Here is a 12,571-nt window from a genome sequence, read left to right as displayed (position 1 = left end):
TCAGCCTCTGACACTCCAGGGATAACAGCCCCAGCCTGTTCAGCCTCTCCATATAGCTCAAATACTCCAAGCCTGGCAACCTCCTTGTAAATCTTTTCTGAACCCTTTCAAGTTTCACAACATCTTTCGGATAGGAAGGAGACCAGAATTGCACACAATATTCCAGCAGCGGCCTAACCAATGTTCTGTACAGCTGCAACATGACCTCCCAACACCTGTACTCAATACTCTGACCAATAAAAGAAAACATAGCAAACTCTGCCAGAAGTGCTGAGATTTTCCAGCAATTTCTGTCTTTGTTTCTGTTTTCCAATATCCACACATCTTTCATTTTTTGTCTAATCCAAATAGTTTGTTAGTCAATTTAATTGTTCATGAAACAAAATAAATAAAGTAATAAGATGGAATTAAGAAAGTTAATCAGTTGTTAACAAAGCTTTTTAATTTCCACTAATAATTAAATTGTGAAGGAATGAGACTTCACATTGGGAAAAGTACACTTTCAATGTCAGAAATGTTGTTTGCAAATAATTAGGACTTATTATCTGTTCGTTTATTGAGTGGGTCGTTGTTGCAGCTTCATACCACTCATTTTTCTAAAATCAAATTTCTTGTTAAGGGGTCAGTGAAACCAATCTTATGGGGGAGCAAGACAAATTGGATAGTAATTTCCTAATTTCAACAATTAACTGCACATGTACATATACCTGAAGCTGTTTGTCAGCACAAACTCCTGAATACTGAGAGACTCACCATTATTCTTACTGCAAAATCTAGGCCACAATTTCATTGTGTTCAAACCAAAGTACTACACCTGACCATTCAATAAGATATATTTCCATAATGTGCTGTTACGTTTGTGAGATTTCCCAAAGCATTTCACAAAGTGAAATGCAATGCTATGCAGAGGCTGCAATAATGACAACTTGCATTCATATAGCACCTCAAATGAACTAAAGCATCCCAGGCTGCTTTATCGGAGTTTTATCAACATTGAACCACATACTAATTAAATATTTGGATGAGTGACCATGTGTTTGTTAAAGTGATAGTTTTAAGAAGCAAATTAAAAAAGTGTCAATGAAAATAAGATGGAAAGTTTTAGGGAAGATAATCCAGAAGTTAGATCCTAAACTGGTGAAAGCATATTTTCCAATGGTAGAGTGTTAAAAATCAGAGATGCTCAAGAGGTAAGAATTGGAGAAGCAGAGAAATTATTGCAATGTCAGTAGATGAGGAAGTCATTTTAGCAAGGATATACAAAGTGAAACAAGTCGACTTTTTAATATATTTCTTTTCTGAGGGTTGTTGGTCTGAATATCTTCTAGCTCTTCTATTAGTGCTAGGTAATATTTCCTATCCATCAGAGCAAATGGCTCGCACCTTTTCAGAACTTGACTGAAGTTTTGGTCCAGATAATATGTTCAAGTGGGTGTGGAATTTAAAAATTTATATGACTGAGAGGTGACTATGTGACGAATCAAAGTGAGCTGATTTGTTATCTCGATTAGGTTGCAAGTATTTAAGGTGGAGAGAGGGAAACTTCAAAGGAGATGTGAGGGGCAAGTTTTTTACACAGGGAGTGATAGGAGTCTGGAATCCACTGCTAAAGATGGTGGTGGAGGCAGATACAATAGGGGCATTTAAGAAACTTTTAGATAAACGCTGAATATGCAAGAAATGCAGGGAGAGGGAATAAGGATGGGCAGAAGGGATTAGTTTAATTTGTTGTCATGTTCGTCTGAAAGGCCTGTGCCTGTGCTGTCGTATTGTGTGTTCTATTACCGGTGAGTTAATTTACATGGGAAAAAAAAAATTATTTTTTCTATTTTCTTGAGTTTGCAGTATTTGATCTAACACATTATACACTGTAGCACAATGAAACCAATGATTTTAGGAAGGGAAGGAAACAAATTGACAGGGGAAGAAGAAAGTTAGAAGGAAAAGGTCTTTCACAGCAAACTTATCACAATTACAGGGTGCCAGAACACAGTGCACAAATTCCATATGTATCCATGCAAATTAATTTTCTTCAGTTTCCAGAATTCCTCAAGACAGTCAAACACTGCTGATATGGCAATTTGTGAATTGGAGCCCATCAGTGTTATTCTCCAACGGCCGGAAAGGGTAGCTGCAGAGAATTAAATTGCCAGTCTTCCTATCACCCACTGCAAAAAGATTTGAAAGTGCAATGTGTCCACTCTAGGTGTTGAGATAAGGATCAATCTGAGCTGTTCTATTTGCACTGCTTCCCACAGCAAGAGGAGAGTTGCTTAGCTCCTCCGGCAATCAGCAAGCTAGTGCTGATGGACAGATGCCGCCAGGGGATGTCAGGCAGTGTTATGACATATGCATTGCCTGGCAAATTGATAAATCTGAAAACCTGTCAGGTTTGAAATCCAGAATTTAGACTGAGCCATATGTGCTAGTCCATTAAATTCTTCGATAAAAAAAATTCTCCACTTCATTTCAAACCAAAATGAGAAAATAGCTCAGTAGACTTTCAACAAACTCTGCCTCTGTGGGAAACATGAAACTGCCATTCGATTTTGTGTTGACAAACTTCAAAGTAGTGTTTTACACAAGTGCAGAACCTGATAATTTTGAAATTCTTATCTTTGTCTTCGACTTCCTCCATATATTCACCCCGTCCTATCTCAGTAATCTCCTCCAGTCCCACAACTCCTCGAGTTATCTCCCTTCAGAAATTCTGAACTCTTGTGTATCCTTAATGTTAATTGACCACCGATAGAGGGTATGCCTTCAGATCCAAGATGAAAGCTTTTAAATTCCATTTCAAACCTTATCTGCAACTCTATCTCTCCCTTATTTCAAGAAGCTGATTAAAAGTTTGCCTCTTTGAGCAGGCCTTTGATCATCTGTCATAATGTTCATCTTTAGATTTTTTTTTCACCAACCTGTTCAGAGATGTTATTTCACATCTCTGGAGTGGGTGAGATTTGAACTTGGGCCTCTTAGCTCATAGGAAGGGATATTACCACTCTATCACAAAATGTTCTCCAATATGACATAGGATCATCTGTCAGCATCAGTGGAAAGAAAAAAAAGTTAACATTTTGAGTCATATCAGATTCAAAGCATTAACTCTGTTTTTCAGTCCACAGACACTCCAGACATGCTAACTTTCTCTGGCACTTCCAGCTTTCCTGTTGTAGGTCTCCAACATCCACAGTGCTTCTATTTTGTGAATTACCATGTTTTGCTTGATAACATTTCTCTGAAATACCTCGGTACATACTGCTACTTTGCTATTCAACTGCAAGCTACTGTCATTGTAGCATCAGTATTATGTACAACCTGCGATGTTCAGAAGTTTACATCATGGAACCACAAACATGAATTCAACTTGATAATTTAACAAAGTCTTTGTATAAAAAGTCAGTGAGAATAAACCCAACTAAAACTGGGTACCTGCAGCCACCATAATTAAAAAGTCATGTGTACGAAATGGCTGTGGTATTAGCTGAGGAAGCACAATTTAAAGATCATGGTGGCAGGGGATTCAGTGGCTTCCTGCCACAGCAATTTCCTGGAAATCCCAATGGGATTAAATCCCAATCAGGAAGAAAGTTGGCGGCCTTTGTGGGATGTGAGCATCTGCAGAGCAATTCTGGCAGTGGGTCAAAGGCTGGCACCCCACTGGTCATCATCACCGCAGCTCTGAGTGCAATGATCCTGCAGTTGATTTGGGAAGGATGAGCATCATTGTAACCCCAGAGCACAAGATCAGAAGGTTGGGATCACCAAGGATAATCGAGGGGAGAGGGCGGGTATGACAAGAGTGGATTCCCTGCCCCTGTTGTGCCCATCTGTTGAACAAAAGATGCCAAAGGATGAAGAGAGATCCACGCTCCAACCAGCTCCAGGCATGTATTTGGATGAATACGTGAATAGGAAAGGTTTGGAGGGATATGGGCCAGGGTGGGACTAGTTTAGTTTGAGATTACGTTCGGCTGAACAGTCTTCTTCCATGCTGTATGACTCTGTGACTCTTTACTTGCCTGCCTAATTGAATCTCAGCATTGACAGAACTAAGTGCCCCTTATGTGGGCATTTATGGTCCTCAACTGGCCTCCTTCCAGGAAAGTCAGCCTTGAATTTTCCCAAGCCAGGCAGAACTTGGGAGAAGTCAGGATGGCGACTCCACCCTGAGCCTTCCCACCCCAGGATACAAACACCACCCTCACTCGCTAGCTGCTCGCTATACCATGTCTTCTTATGATCCCAGCAAATGGTAATAACTGGACAAGTCAGATTCGAGGGTGAAACCTGGCTTGATAGATCAGCAGTTTTACTTTTGATTTATTGTCATCAATGAACATACTTACAAGAGGTTGCCAAAGTAATTTTAACAAAAGAACATAAAATCTATTACACAAAAGAACATAAATATTATATTCTAAGAGATAACAACTATTGGGTGGAATCTTCCCAGCCCCGATCAATGTGGGCTTTAGTGAATCAGATTGGATAAAATGCCAATATCAGAAGAAATGTGATTCTGAATGGAAAGAACTCAAAGCCTGATTCTGCAAACAAATTTTGAATAGTAAGGTGAGAATCTTGCTTGTGAGTGGTGAGAGACTTTTTTTGTGAATTTACATTCCATTAGTACCTAATATTGCCACATTGATACGCATTGTACTATCCACTTTGGAGTCTCAGGTAGATACGATTGTGAAGAAGGTGTTTGGTATGCTTTCCTTTATTGGTCAGAGCATTGAGTACAGGAGTTGGGAGGTCATGTTGCAGTTGCACAGGACATTGGTTAGGACACTTTTCGAATACTGTATGCAATTCTGGTCTCCCTCCTGTTGGAAGGATGTTATGAAACTTGAAATGGCTCAGAAAAGATTGACAAGAATGTTGGAGGGTTTGAGCTATAGGGAGAGTCTGAACAGGTTGGGGCTATTCTCCCTGGAGCGTTGGAGGCTGAGGGGTGACGTTATAGAAGTTTATAAAATCATGAAGGACATGGATAGGGTCAATAGACAGGGTATTTTCCTTGGGTTGGAGGTGTCTAGAACTAGAGGGCATAGGTTTAGATTTAAAATAGATCTAAGGGGCAACTTTTTCATGGAGAGAGTGGTGCGTGTATGGAAGGAGCAGCCAGAGGAAGTGGTGGAGGCTGGTACAATTACAACATTTAAGAGGTGTCTGGATGGGTATATGAATAGGAGGGGTTTAGGGGGATATGGGCAAATGCTGGCAAATGGGATTGAATTCATTTAGAATGTCTGGTCAGCATGGACTGAAGGGTCTTTTTCCATGCTATATATCTCTATGACTCAATGGCTCTACACTGGAAAAAACTGGGCAGCTACAGTTCTCAGTATGAAAGTCAGAGCGGGTACCTAGTGGTTGCCGTTTGCTATTTGTTCCTCAGGGCATTTATCTATGTCAGCAAACATCTCAGAGCGTGATACATGGTCAACAATTGCTTAAAAACGTCCACCCAGAACTGTCACCACCATCCTCATTCACAGATATTGGCATCAGATATGTATCAGCCCCACTGTGTTATCACAGCACATCTTCAACCCACTTACATCTTCAACTCACTTTTTTTGCCATGTGTATGGACCAGCAGTTCACCCTCTTCCCTAACGCATACAACAAGATCAGGGTCTGTCCCTCATGCGAGAGAGAGAGAGAGATTGAGAGACCATATCAAGAGAATTAGGCATTGCAATGCCTGGAACATGAAGGGTGAAGGGGGAAGCCTCTGGCAGTGGTGGCAGCAATACCAGGATGAGCCAGGCAGAGCTCCACCCCAACCTGGGGTCTCCCGGTGAGCTAGAAGTAGGTCCCACTGATTCTTCCAGCACAAACCCCAGGCTGAGCTGAGGCTTCAGGTCCACAGCTAGGGCCGGGGACATAGAAGAGCGGAAACATCAGTGAAAGGGACAGGTGGCAGAATAGTGGCAGCATCTGGAGGAGGATTGGATGGGGAACAGAAGGTATGGAACCCCCAGCATCCCCAGGCCCATGGCTCCAACTTGGACGTGGAGGTCGTGGGAGTGGTGGCAGCAGAGACCCATAACCGAGACCCTAGAGCCTGTTACAGAGACCCAGGAGCTTTTTACAGAAACCTTAGAGCATGTTACAGAGGCCCAGGAGCCTGTTACAGAGACCCCGAGCGATGTCAAGCAGCGACTGGAGGAACTGCGGAGGAAGAATGAAAAGAGGGAAAGTTGAATTTTATTGCAGCAAAATCTTGCATTATATTCAGTGTTTCACGATGGTGCCGAAGCATGGCAACACTGTGTCTAACACACAAGAAAGAAACATTTCACTGTATTTCTGTATAAATGTGACAATAAATCGAATCAAATCTGCAGTTCTGCACTTCATTGCCATTTTCTTCACACTGCCTTCTAAGCACCTCAGGAATTCTTTTCAGCCTTTACTGCTTGAAGAGGGCTAATAGCCTGCTCTTATTGCTCCTTCCAATTTATTCACTTAGTTTAGGTTTAGACAGATATTTCAAAAACTACTCAGCGTTACTCTGAGAAAAGTCCCAGCAATGGTCAAAGCCATTTCACAATTCCAATCTGTGTGATTTGCTTCACACCAGTTCTCCTGGTTCTGTGTCAAGCACCTCCTCAAATCCATTTTTTATGATTAATGGATCCCTCTTAAATTCAAGAACGTTTTTTATAAATATTTTTATTGAGAAGAAGATTTTGAATTTTTTACGAAAAATATAAAGTTACTACAAAATAATAGAGCAATCTTGCAATATAACAACAATAACATTAAACAAACTATTACTCCACTCCACAAATAATTAAGGAAAAAAAAACTCTCCACAAACTACAATTCAATAAATAACTAAATTAAAACAAGAAGAAGCTAAATTAAACCGAGTTTACCCAAGGCAGTTTAAATTAAATTACGTTAAGTTACAACACTCAGTGCAATGCCACCAAAGCTCCCCATCCTTGGGAGCATCAGTTGGCATGCCCGTATTTGTTCAGAATTCCTCCTCCGAGGGGCTCCTGGGCCACCAGACACAGCTCTCATGGCAATACAAAGGCCCGAACCAATATAGCTGATATGTCCGTGTCTATATGGTTCAAAAAGGGCCACCACGTCCATTAAAAAAAGGTCTGTTTTCTGGTGCACCATACTTGTAAGGAAGTCCCAGGGGAATGTGCTCCATAACTAACCGATGCAACCCCGAGAGTCATAGAGTCATAGAGATGTACAGCATGAAAACAAACTCTTTGGTCCAACCTGTCCATGCCGATCAGACATCCCAACCCAATCTAGTCCCACCTGCCAGCACCCGGCCCATATCCCTCCAAACCCTTCCTACTCATATACCCATCCAAATGCCTCTTAAATGTTGCAATTGTACCAGCCTCCACCACGTCCTCTGGCAGCTCATTCCATTCACGTACCACCCTCTGCTTGAAAAAGTTGCCCCTTAGGTCTCTTTTATATTTTTCCCTTCTCACCCTAAACCTATGCCCTCTAGTTCTGGACTCCCCGACCCCAGGGAAAAGACTTTGCCTACTGACCCTATCCATGCCCCTCATAATTTGTAAGCCTCTATAAGGTCACCCCTAAGCCTCCGACTCTCCAGGGAAAACAGCCCCAGCCTGTTCAGCCTCTCCCTATAGCTCAAATCCTCCAACCCTGGCAACATCCTTGTAAATCTTTTCTGAACCCCTTCAAGTTTCACAACATCTTTCCGATAGGAAGGAGACCAGAATTGTATGCAATATTCCAACAATGGCCTAACCAATGTTCTGTGCAGCCGCAACATGACCTCCCAACTCCTGTACTCAATACTCTGACCAATAAAGGAAAGCATACCAAATGCCTTTTTCACTATCCTATCTACTTGTGATTCCACTTTCAAGGAACTATGAACCTGCACTCCAAGGTATCTTTGTTCAGCAACACTCCCTAGTACCTTACCATTAAGTGTATAAGTCCTGCTAAGATTTGCTTTCCCAAAATGCAGCACTTCGCATTTATCTGAATTAAACACCATCTGCCACTTCTCAGCCCTTTGGCCCATCTGGTCAAGATCCTGTTGTAATCTGAGGTAACCCTCTTTGCTGTGCACTACACCTCCAATTTTGGTGTCATCTGCAATCTTACTAAATGTACCTCTTATGCTCGCATCCAAATCATTATGTAAATGACAAAACATAGAGGACACAGCACCGATCCTTGTGGTACTCCACTGGTCACAGGCTTCCAGTCTAAAAACAATCCTCCACCACCATCCTCTGTCTTCTACCTTTGAGCCAATTCTGTATCCAAAATGGCTAGTTCTCCCTGTATTCCATGAGATCTAAGCTTGCTAACTAGTCTCCCTTGGGAAACCTTGCCGAACACCTTACTGAAGTCCATATAGATCACATCTACTGCTCTGCCCTCATCAATCCTCTTTGTTACTTCTTCAAAAAACTCAATCAAGTTTGTGAGACATGATTTCCCACGCACAAAGCTAGCTCTGGGGATATTTTCCGACACCCAGCTTATCAGACTGTTCTTTCTCACACCAAATGAAAGAATACTAAACAATTTCTTCCCTTGTGTGTCCAAAGAGGGAAGATTCGGCAAAACCAGGAGGAGGGACATCGGATCTACCTTGACCTCGGATCCCTAGACCACTTCCAAAACACTCGCTATTGTGTGCCAATACCGACAAAGCTTGTGGCATGACCACAAACAATGAGTAAGAGTACCAACATCTATTTTACATTTAGGGCACATTGGAGATGCTCCCATCTTTAATTTTGCAAGCTGCTCCAGTACCAAATAAACTCTGTGGAATACTTTCAGTTGCAAAGCCTGCATCCTGTTGCAAATTGAAACCTTCCTTCCGTTCTCCCAAATATTCGCCCCCTCTTCTGGTAAGATCTCCAGCCCCCGTTCTTGAGCCCAGGTTCCACACAGCCGCTTGATATCCTTTGAGACACTACCTCCAAATAAATGACAGAGGCTGCTGACCGAGAGAGTGCCCATGGACCGAAGCACTCTCTTCTCCCTATCTGACTCACAGGGACTAACCATTAATGTAGTCTTTTTCTTTATAAAGTTCCTAACCTGAAAGTAATTAATGAGGGACTAGGCTCTGCTCCACAGGTAAGTCCCTGGGAGCTTTCGAGGAGGCTGATGTTGCGGCTGAGGGCTAACCAGTACTGCAGGGGAGTGCCCTGCTTGTTGTGATCCCCGTGGTCCTTTCCTCTTAGTCCTTTTTTCACCTTCCCTTTGAAACAAAACATTGAAGCTAAAAAATAACAGGTCTCGCAGTCCAGAACATGCGAATTGCACCACAATGGGGAGAGACGGAGGGTGAATACACCACTTTGTCTGGGTTTTTGGCCAGAGCCCAGCAAGGCAGACCTACTGGATCACTGCCATGTTGGATCTCCTAATTCAAGGATTTTTATTCCCACAAAAAGCTGGATGAACTTTCCAAATAATAATGCATTATGAGACATTGTATCAGCATGCAGAAATAAAACAGTTGAAGCAGTGTGATCTTCCTATGGCACACACATTTATGGGAGCTTACACCTTGTTCAGAATTGAGGATAATTCCTGTCTCTGAGTCAGAAATTGCAGGATACAAGCCTTTTCCAGATATTCTTGGCAGATGGGAACCAGAGTTCTAATTCTGCCTTCTGGATTGATATCATCAGGTGGTTGTGAATACTCCATCACATGGTTTGTAGAAACACAGGGGAAATCAATATTAATTATTCTGGGCTAAAGATGGCCCTTGAACACAAAAATGTGTCACAAAGTTTGTCTGAAATAAACTCATGGATTCTTTTTCATGACATGAAGCGAACCTAACATATCATTTTTGTTTGAGATAATAGATTCTAATCACAGCATAATGATTGAACATCAAAGGAACTTAAAATGATAGCCCAGTGAAGGATCCTGCCAGATTGTTTGTTTATCAACATATCTTGGCACTACTTCCTGCTGTTCTTCAAGACCAAACAGTGAAGATCTGAAAAGAACAACACCATGTCTGTTGAGCCTTCCAATATATGATTAACTGCTTGTTCTTAATTTTCAACATTGTTTTATCCCTTTTTATCGAATTAAGTTTTAACATTCTGCTTCTCTGTATACTCAGGATTATCAGCCAATCTCTGTGGGCTATGCCATTGTGTAAATATACCCAGAACATGGAACCAAGTCACTGAGTTTACATCGATGGCCTTAGTTTGGTAGCAGGTTTCCTGACCCATGTCATCATGGAGATTGTGTGAAAGTTGCTTCCATTAAGGTTACACATGAGCAGGCATTTGGAAGAGAAACAACATTGTTGGTTGCTTTTGGTGAAATAATAGAGCCTTCAGACAGAACATATCAGACTGATTCATTCCTAATGCAAAACGTAATGATCCAAGCAAGGAGACTGGCTATAGAGTGATGTTGTGAATAGTGATAACAGTTTACCTAATTAAAATTGGAACGATACAGAGAAGATTGGCATGCCCCCTGTGCAAAGATGACACGCAATTTCATGAAGCGTTCCATATAGGGTCCTTGTGGCTCTGTGGTAGTGTCCCTCTCTTCAGACCAGAAGATCTGGATTTAAGTCTTTCCTGTGATAGAAATGTCTCATGTCTGAACAAATTGATTCAAAATATTGACGTAACTGTTTGATATAAGAACAACTGTTACCCTTCCCCCACCAGGGACTTTAGAAAGCAGGACTCTGGATGTAATGCTAACATAGGACATGAGGTTTATTCATGTTGCTGTCGGCCCTAAGATCCATAGCAGCTTATTTCCAGCAATAATATATTGCCAATTTGCTTTGAATAAAGTGCACGTTTTGAATTATTTTTCCATTTTCATTCACTTTGCCAGATTATTAAGTTTAATAGTACTCTTTGATCTTCTGTCATTGTGCTGTGATTAAGATTTAACATTTTAAATAAGAATGGTAGGGAGGGTTTTGGTTCATTTAATGAAAAATTATCTTAGTGTCTTTTCAAGACAGCTCTCGTGACTCATACTCGGTCAAGGACTTGGTCAAGCTTTGAAAGGAAAAGGGCAAACTGAAAAGCTGCTGATGAAAGGCAGATCCTCTTCATCCTGTACAAAGATATAACTAAAGAATGTCTCAAGATTAATGGTGAGCTGCTTATGGTTTGAATTCTTAGGTTCTTGATCCTGGGGATTAAGTTCTGCAGTCAGCATTCGTATTAATTTCCTCTGTATGTTATCTTTATGGAGGTGTTAATCTCTTTATTATAAACATATTAACGTCTCCTGTTACATTGGATTCCCAAGGTTTAATGTTTTATAGAATTATCTTTACAGAAGATATACACTGTTAGTGCATTGACTAAACAAAGTCATCTCTTTTCCCGTGGACTGTAATTCACATGAACACATTTCCCCATTGCTAGCCTTCGAGATCGTGTTTTCTTCCCTTGTCTGACAAACACCTCTATATTTTTAAGTGTAAGAACTATGGAGCTTTATTTAGTCATTTGAGCAGAAATGAAAATTTTATGAAATTCAGGATCAAAAAAATGCAGTCAGAGAAAGAAATTTGAGAAGTGTAACATCAGGTTCTGTACACGCACCAGGTATTCATTTCTTTCCTTCCCTCCCCTAATTTTAAATGGTTTTCTTGATAAACTGAACCATCTGTACACCCCTCTCAAATTTTAACATCCTCCAATTCTGGACTTCTGTCCATTCATGATTCCTGTGATCCAGCCAGGGTGAACAAACCCTTCAGCGACCCATATCCTACATTCTGAATTATCTCCCGAAAACTCTCTACCTCCTCTTCTTCTGCCTTTAAACCTAGCTGTTTGATCAAGCTTTTGGTCATTTCTTACATCTCTCTTTTTTTAATGACTCATTGTCAAATTCTGTTTGAAAGTGCTCCAGTGATGTGCATTGGAATTATTTATCAGATTGTTGATGTCATATATGTGCTGGTTGTTGTTTATAAAATCACAAATTAAACATAAGCTACATAACCGTAGAATGTTATTGTGTTCTCTGCTGGAAGGTATTGTGGTAAATATGGTCCGGTTTCATGATTGTGAGGTACCTGCTTTGCCCTATCTCCGACTTAATCAATATCAGAAGCAACTGGCAATTTTGTTTTGAATAATTGGGTTTTGGCCATTTCTGGCAATGCTGGCATGTATTGCACAACCCATGTGCCCTTGAGAAAGTGGTGCTGAGTTCTGTACAGCTCAAACATAACTGCCATGGGGGATGCCACGGTAGCTCAGTGGTTAGCAGTGCTGCCTCACAGTGCCCACAGTGCCAGAGACCTAGATTCGATTCCAGCCTTGGGTGACTGTTTGCATATTCTCCCTGTGTCTGTGTGAGTTTCCTCCCACAATCCAAAGATGTGCAGGTTAGGTGAATTAGCCAAGCTCATTAGTCAGGGGGGATGGGTCTGGGTGGGTTATTCTTTGGAGGGTCGGTGTGGACTTGCTGTGCAAAAGGGCCTGTTTCTTCACCGTAGGTAATCTAACCTAAACCTCCCTGCCTTTATAATCTATGCCACTCTGATAAAGGCAAGTGT

The 12,571-nt window shown here is 41.3% G+C and overlaps 1 non-coding gene across 1 annotated transcript; it reads left to right on the top strand.

Moving 5' to 3' along the window:
- Nucleotides 1-10,449: 10,449 nt before the first annotated feature.
- Nucleotides 10,450-10,551, top strand: LOC132823568 (U6 spliceosomal RNA). The gene has a single exon (XR_009645564.1). It is a non-coding gene; the product is annotated as a U6 spliceosomal RNA (small nuclear RNA).
- The last annotated feature ends 2,020 nt before the right edge of the window (nucleotides 10,552-12,571 follow it).

Source organism: Hemiscyllium ocellatum, chromosome 16, assembly GCF_020745735.1.
Source record: "Hemiscyllium ocellatum isolate sHemOce1 chromosome 16, sHemOce1.pat.X.cur, whole genome shotgun sequence".
NCBI lineage: Eukaryota > Metazoa > Chordata > Chondrichthyes > Orectolobiformes > Hemiscylliidae > Hemiscyllium > Hemiscyllium ocellatum.
Note: the sequence above shows the minus strand (reverse complement) of the source record. Positions and strands in the feature narration are given on the sequence as shown.